The sequence below is a fragment of the Strigops habroptila genome, chromosome 1, assembly GCF_004027225.2.
Source record: "Strigops habroptila isolate Jane chromosome 1, bStrHab1.2.pri, whole genome shotgun sequence".
In the NCBI taxonomy this organism is placed as follows: Eukaryota; Metazoa; Chordata; class Aves; order Psittaciformes; family Psittacidae; genus Strigops; species Strigops habroptila.
In genome coordinates, this window is record NC_044277.2 from 46,945,273 (window position 1) to 46,952,536 (window position 7,264).

The following is a 7,264-nucleotide window of genomic DNA, read 5'->3' on the forward strand; positions in this document are numbered from 1 at the left end:
CATGACCTTGGGCTTCCCCTGCTGGTTTATCATCTCTCCATCTCATATGTCTGCTGTAAGCTCTCTGGGGTAGATCTGGTGGTTTGGTGCTCCAGACCTACAACAACAGGACTTCATTCTACATCAAGGCCTGTAGAAGCAGCAATACAACTTTTAGAAAGAGGGATAACAGATGCGTGGTTTAATGGCAGGTCTTTTGGAAAGGCAAATGCTGCTTGAGTGTGTCCTCCTGGGGTCCAGTAGGCGTCTGTTGTAGGGCCAAACAAGGGCTGAGCTGTACATGGCAGCATGTTAAAGGACTGGGCAGGAAACACCTCTGCTCTGCCTCCTGCCTTCCACAGGCTACTATCATGTGGAAGCAGGGACAGACTGGTTAGCTCGTGCAAGAACCCACAGGAAAAAGAGGTGGCTTGGATGTACCTCCAGTTTAGTTTTAAGAAAGCTCAGCCATGGATTGATCAGACACATCAGCAAGACATTTCCTTCCAGGACAGACTGGCAGACTGCTGCAGACAGTTTTGCCCTCTGCTGAAGTCTGGGCACAGCTGCCCCAGCAGCTGCAGAGCCTCCATGAGCTGGTGGTATGTTGGTGCCTACCATGCTCTGCTGTCATTGGGTCTCTGAAAAGCTGAGATATTTTTGTCTATATAACATCTTCGGGCTAATGCAGGGGTGTGCAGATGAAACATAGCAGCTTTTTAACCATTAAAGGAAAGATCAGACTGGACGATTTATGGTTCCCTTTTGGCTAGAAATCTGTGGAACGATATGTTGTCCCTCACTGGACAAAGACTTCTGAGAAGTCTATAATTTAGCCTGTAATGTATGAGAGGTTTAATATTACAACATGCAGCACAATGGCTTGAAGAGAACCAGACGGGTCTTGACATCACCAGCCTTTTCTTCCCTTCAGTTCCCCAGCGCGGTTGCTATTGTTTGAGCTTCATCACTAATGACATTGGAGAGGGATCCAGCATTGGCCAACCAGTAGGTCTCTTGCCACTGTATCATTATTTCTGCTCCTAGTAGATCTAGGCAGGACCATGATCAAAATATCGCGGGCTGCCAGCAAGCTTCTGCTGCCACGAGAGGAGCTGAACTGCTGTTTGTGAGGGGAGGATGGAAATTTCAAAGTTAATGTGGTTCCCATCTCTGGAACTATTTAACTGTAGCACACAAAGCGTTCGAGTACACCGGGAATTCAGTCGTTTTATGCAGGTCAGCCTTGCGATGAAAATTTTTATATCAAAATGTTTCACTTCAAAAGGGGTTAGATTCAATTTCCTGGTGAAGGCTCGAGTCGGTTTTCATTTTAATCTCCCCTGCGTGCCTGCCCCTAGGTAAAATGTCATTGCATTGTCACGTTTGATTGTAATAATCGTAGTCATTTGGCCAGCAACAAAATCATAGGCCTGAACATTCCTGACGATTTAATCCAAATTCAGATCCAGATACATCACGTGTCCCATTTTTGAAATGAGTGGAGCCATTTATTTGCACCTAGATCATCAAATTAGGATGTGTCTCTGTCCTCTGAGGTCCTTGCTTCTACCTTACCTTATCTCCTGCTCCCCAGAAAACATTTTTCCTGTTTAGGGCAGCTGCTCCAATGACTGATTCTGAAGCTGCTGAAATAATGTAGACTCTTCCCTCGTCCAGAGAAACCAGCAGTGCCGCATTGTTTGTGTCTTTCTTTTCATAAGTAGTGCATGAATATGCTTCCTTAAGTCACTGAAGGAAAATACTTCCAAGAAAAAACTCCTGTCTTGTCTTTAAGAAAAATATTTGGACTGGTAAAATGCATTGTACTATGAAGGATAGTTCCAATTTACAGACTCATGAGCTTATGAGTGGAATAAGCCTCCATCCTTATCTTTATGTTACAGCAATGGCACCCACATACGATAAGTCTTCGCTGGCAGAATTTTGAAAAAGTAATTCCAGTGCAGTGAATATAAAATAAATGCTATCAAGGAAAAATATTTTTTGCTCCCCTGGAATAGAAAACATTATTGAAACTGTTGGATGCCTCAGGAGTCTATTCATGCAAAATCTATTTCTGCAGTCAAAATATATTCTATTCTGCAGATATTTTTTCAGTATGTGACTGAGACTTCAAGACAGAAAGAAATAGCCATTTTGGCCAGGAAAGAACTGGCATGTGGTCTGGCTTTAGGTGAGCATAGATTTTTTCATGAAAATTATAGTAATTATGGGTATTTGTAAACAGCGATTTTTGCACTTTAACGGCCTAATCGCATGGTCAACAGCTGGAAGTTGCTCTATGCAGATTCTTACCTAACACATAATAAAAGTCACCCTTTGCTGCATTTCCACAAAGAAACAAATTATAGCACAAAAGAGACCTGCCAAATGCAATCTTTCATCCTCTTCTGCTTCTTAAAGAGGGTGTTTGAATATTATGAGTTTAAAAAAGGGATAAAACAAAAGGAAAAATAATTTATGTATATCTAAAACACGTGTCTAAAGAAAAAAGAATGGAAAATGCTGATGTATATGTACTACTTAGCCATTCATTGTTAATATATGCATTTCCACTGCATTTGAAAGTTCATATGTCATGCATGGTACACATCTGTTCTTTTCATTTTCAATTCTTTTTTAAATACATATTTTTAATTTCTGCCTATTGTTTTCTCAAATGGTTCCATTACAGCAATTTAAAAGCATATCCAACAAGCAAAACCACACAAAATGACTCTTGTCATATTGAAAATCTTTGCAACCTGGTGAGGAATTTTCAATCTAACAGGAAACAAAACCAAAAAACCCACCTAAACTGGCTTCCCCCTAGACTGCTGGGAAACACCTCAGTTTAGCATCCTGCTCCCCAGGTGTCTTAATCCAGGCATAGCTCAATCAATTAGAAGTTGCACTAGCTGGTGTTGGTGTTTACATTAATCTTTTCTTTGCATTTAGAAGTGCTTGGGAAATAAAAGGGCAGTTGCTGTAGCTCAGCTGAGAAATGGTAACTTCAAATCTTAATTTGCTTGTGATGAACACCCTTTATCTTTAGGTTTTCTAATAAGATGCTGTCAATATGCATCACTTCTAATCTTCTACATCCTCGCCCCTGTTTCTCTGCTGAACATCAGCTGACAATTGTGGTCAGGATTTTCTATAGCCAGGTTGTAAAGAATGAGTGCATAAAAACTCATGATACACCCACAGCTTCACCAGGAGCTGGGCAGAAATGCACAACTCCAGCCCTCTTTCTTTCTTGACTTCACAGCTACTTCCCTTCAATCAAGTCCATAATAGTTATATAGATTGTGTTAATAAGCATCAAGTTATATAAAGCTGCACACCCATGGGTTAGTTTGTGTATGGAATCAGTGAGTTTGTATATGTAATGTATAATGTCAACACTAGCTACTGGAACTTGAGTAAAAATTTAGTCTAAAACTTGCAGTGGAGGAGAAATGAATGCTAGGACACTATGGAGGAGTGATGACCATGAAGAACTCCAAAGCCCCCCCTAAGAAACTACATTTTAAGGATCATCAGAAGAAACCAAACCCACTTGGCCCTTGGGTCCCTGTCCCTGGTGCATGCTGTTTTGTTGTGACAAGGGTGGGATGCCAGTTTTCTGGGGGTGCGACTGGGACCTGAGCATTCCCAGCAAGTCCCAACTGAGAGAGAGCTCAGAGGAATGCACTGGCAATGCTCTGGCATAGAGCAGCACCCATGTAGCTGATACCTGCCTGACATTTGGGGCTCCCCTGCAGTTGCTGGTGGAAGCTGGGTGCAGTTGAGTAGGCAGTGAAGGTTGCCCTTTCTTTCTTTCCCATGCTGCGACAGGGACTTCCCAGCTGCCGACCAGGCTGGGAGGCACAGCTCTCAGGTTGCACTTACAAGTCTTACCCCGAGGCTCTTTCTTACCCCTTTCTTACCCTTCAAAGTCATTCTCCTTTCCGTCAGCAAGCACTCAGCATACATTTGGGTTCATTTTGCTCGTTCTCCCTTTTTTGCCACTGTATATGTTATTTTTTGTTAATTTGTGAATTGCTGTGAGTCTTTGGCTTGACTCTTCTTGAGTATTGTGCATTTTAAAGGTGCTTAGTTGTTTCATTGCTAGTATTAATCGCTTCACTATCAATTCCCTATTCCCATCTGTTGTTTTGAAATAGCATTATATATTATTATGCTTCTTCATTGCTTTGGCTCTCTGTCACAGCTGACTGCTTGTTTACCTCACCCTCTGAGGAGCTCCCAATACCCTTTATCTCCCTTGTTCTCATGGCAATGCTTCAGTTCCCAGACTCTTGGTGTGTTCATCAGAGGTTCTCCTGTAAAAGCTTTAGAGCACCTTGCCCCAGAGTTTTAACGTCTCTCTCAGTTTCTCTTCCTCTTCCTCCCCAGCTGCCTGTCTTGTCCCTCTGCTAAGGGTAACTGCCCTGTAGTATCACCTGCAGAAGTGGATTTACACCTATAATTCAGCCACCAGCCTCTCACCTCAGCTGAAGTCACCAGCAGGTAGAAGAGGCAAAGCTGAGTTATTGGGAAGCCTTCACTGACTCCATTCACCTCTGACAGGTCCCCCTCAGGTTCCCCATGAGCACCCACAGGATTTGGTTAGGTATTTCCTGGCAGAATTACCTTGGATTTTGCTGCAGTATCCCGTTTACTGCTTTTTTTTCCTGCTTGTCCTTTCCTCTTCCTATAGCATTTTTGTGCCCTTTTCCTGCCTAATTGGCTTTGCAATTTTATTACCTCTTCTTTCTTCCCTCATAATAGCAGGTTTGCTTCCAAGCTGTTTTGTTACTTTTCTACTACACCTATTTTCTCCTCCAGCCACCTAACCAATGTATTTTATGGATGCTTCCAATATTCACGACATCAAATGTCATTCCCACCTGTGTCCCAGGCTGTTTAATTTCTAGCATTTGATTAAAAAAAAAAAAAATTATTTAGGTGGTAAAAAGACAGTGATGTTGTTAATAAAGGGGGTTTTTCTCAATAGCTTTCCATAGGACCATCATAACTTGCATTTTACTCTTTTCAGTGCAAACGGCTTGTGAGCAGAGATGATAATAATGGTAAACATCACTTCAGCCAATGTCCCCCAGCACTTCCATCTCTGCAATCACTTCTTTGCCCTTCACAGTGACCTCGTCCTGCACTGTCTGAATGAATTCCTGCTGCTTGTTTCTCAATCACAAGGAAAATTTTCTGTATGTTATGGTTTATATGACTGTGTAAATGCAGAACTGTAATCCTTTTCTGGAGGAGAGGCAAACACTTCTGTTTCAAAACGTAGCTGGAAATGGGAACATCAGTCTGGCAGAGGGTTAGGAATCACTCTGCAGGCACCCTGTCATACAAATCCTGTCGTATGGGGACCAAGCTCTGTCACTGAAAGGAGCCATCAGCTAGATGTGTTGATGCTGTTATTCCATATGGAATAATGTTATTGGGTTAGAAACCTTTTTTTCCCTTTTTTAAATTTTTTTATTTTTATATTTTCTACATTTTCTAAATTCATGGGAGGCCAGTTTCTATCCAGTTGTTCTTGCCCAGTGGATGCCTCAGGTAGACTTTATTTTTTCTCCTACAATAGGTATTTACGTATTGTGCATCCATAGAGGACAGTTCTGGAGGCCTTCAGACTTCATTTTGCTAGCTGAAAATGCCAAGCTCCAGCTTCTCTATTAAGGCTAACTGCCTGTTTCCCAATCATCTTAGTAGAGTTCTCTATATCAATTTCAGTTTGAACTTCCGGGTTTTGAATGTGGGTAGCCAGAGTGTTAGACAGTATTTCAGATCTTGTCTCAGCACTGCTTCATACTGTTGTCTTAATACTTTCCTCTTGCTATTGGGACTATCTTGCCTGTCATGGGCTGGATTTTACCTTTGCAGAGGTGAGTCCCATTGACAGCTTAGTCATTCATGCTTTCATTAGCTGCTTTACCAACTTAACCACATCTCAGTCATTTTCAACTGATAAGAGCTCCTTTTACAGCCGCTATGGTATCAGTCCCTCAATGCACGAGCTTGTGTTGCACATTACTGAATGACTTCTATTTTTTCCTATTCCTCAAATGCATCTATTTTTTCTGTCTGCTGCCCTGATATTCTTCCGTATTAACACTTTCTTTTAGGTGTGAACAATCATTAGTATCCCACTCGGGGTCCCAAAATTAAGAACTCTCCCTATTTATATCCAGGCCATCAGGAATCGGAGAAAGAAGGATCCCAAAACTGATTCTGGGGAGACTTCATTCATGTCTCTCCTTTAGCCCAAGAGTTCTCTTTGCAGTACTGCCAGCGGTCATCTTTCTTTCATCAGGCTCCCACTCAATGGTTCCTCTGTGCATTCCTATTTTCTCTAGTTTAAGAAATGATTTCCCATCTGGTGCCTTATTAAATGCTTTGCTGAAGCCCAGATAAATTATACCTACCATATTTCCTTTGTCTAGAAAATCATTAATCTTTAAAAAATCCTATCAAGTTAGTCTAAACCTACCAATAGCAAACCCAAACGCTTTGGTAATTTTTTTAGTCCATTCACCGTTTATTTCCATGACTTAAATGATTTCTTTCTTTCAAAATTTATTCCAAAGCCTTCAGATGTTTGAGGTCACTGACTTGTAATTGTCAGATCTTTTTTCTTCTCCCTTTTAAAGGTAGGTACTGCCTTTGCTATTTTTGAATCCCAGGAGTTGATAGGCTTGTCATGAATAAGTGCAACTGTTCCTGTAGTTTCATGCGCCAGTTCTATATGAATTCTGAATGAGATTATCCAGGTCCTCCCAACTGGAGACAATTAAGCTCTTAGATTTTTTGCTGTTGTTTCCAGCGTAGAAAACCTCATTCTCATTATCTATCTTCCCTTTGCCCTTCTGGTCAATCTCATTACTCTTACTAAAGTTCGAGCTAAAGGCTCTTTAAGTGGCTCTTTATCCAACAGGTCCATAGATCCTTATTTTTTTCCCTCCTGCTAGGAATACAGCTTTGAGATCTTATTAGCACCAGTGTTTTGATGAATCCTCCAGCCTCTTCCCCATCCAAGGCCCGGAGACAGGGAGTGTGTTGACTTCAGCAACTAGAGTGCTCAGAGCACTTAGTCCATCAGAGCTTGCCCTTTTGAAATGGAGAACATTAGCTCCAGTCTTTCTTCTGTTTATTCTTCCATTTAATGTAAACTGAATCAAGGCACAATCACTTTGAGCCAATGCTGTTTCTAAGCTCAGGTCTACTAAAATTTCTTGCCCAAACCAATGGAAAATTCCAGTAATTCTTT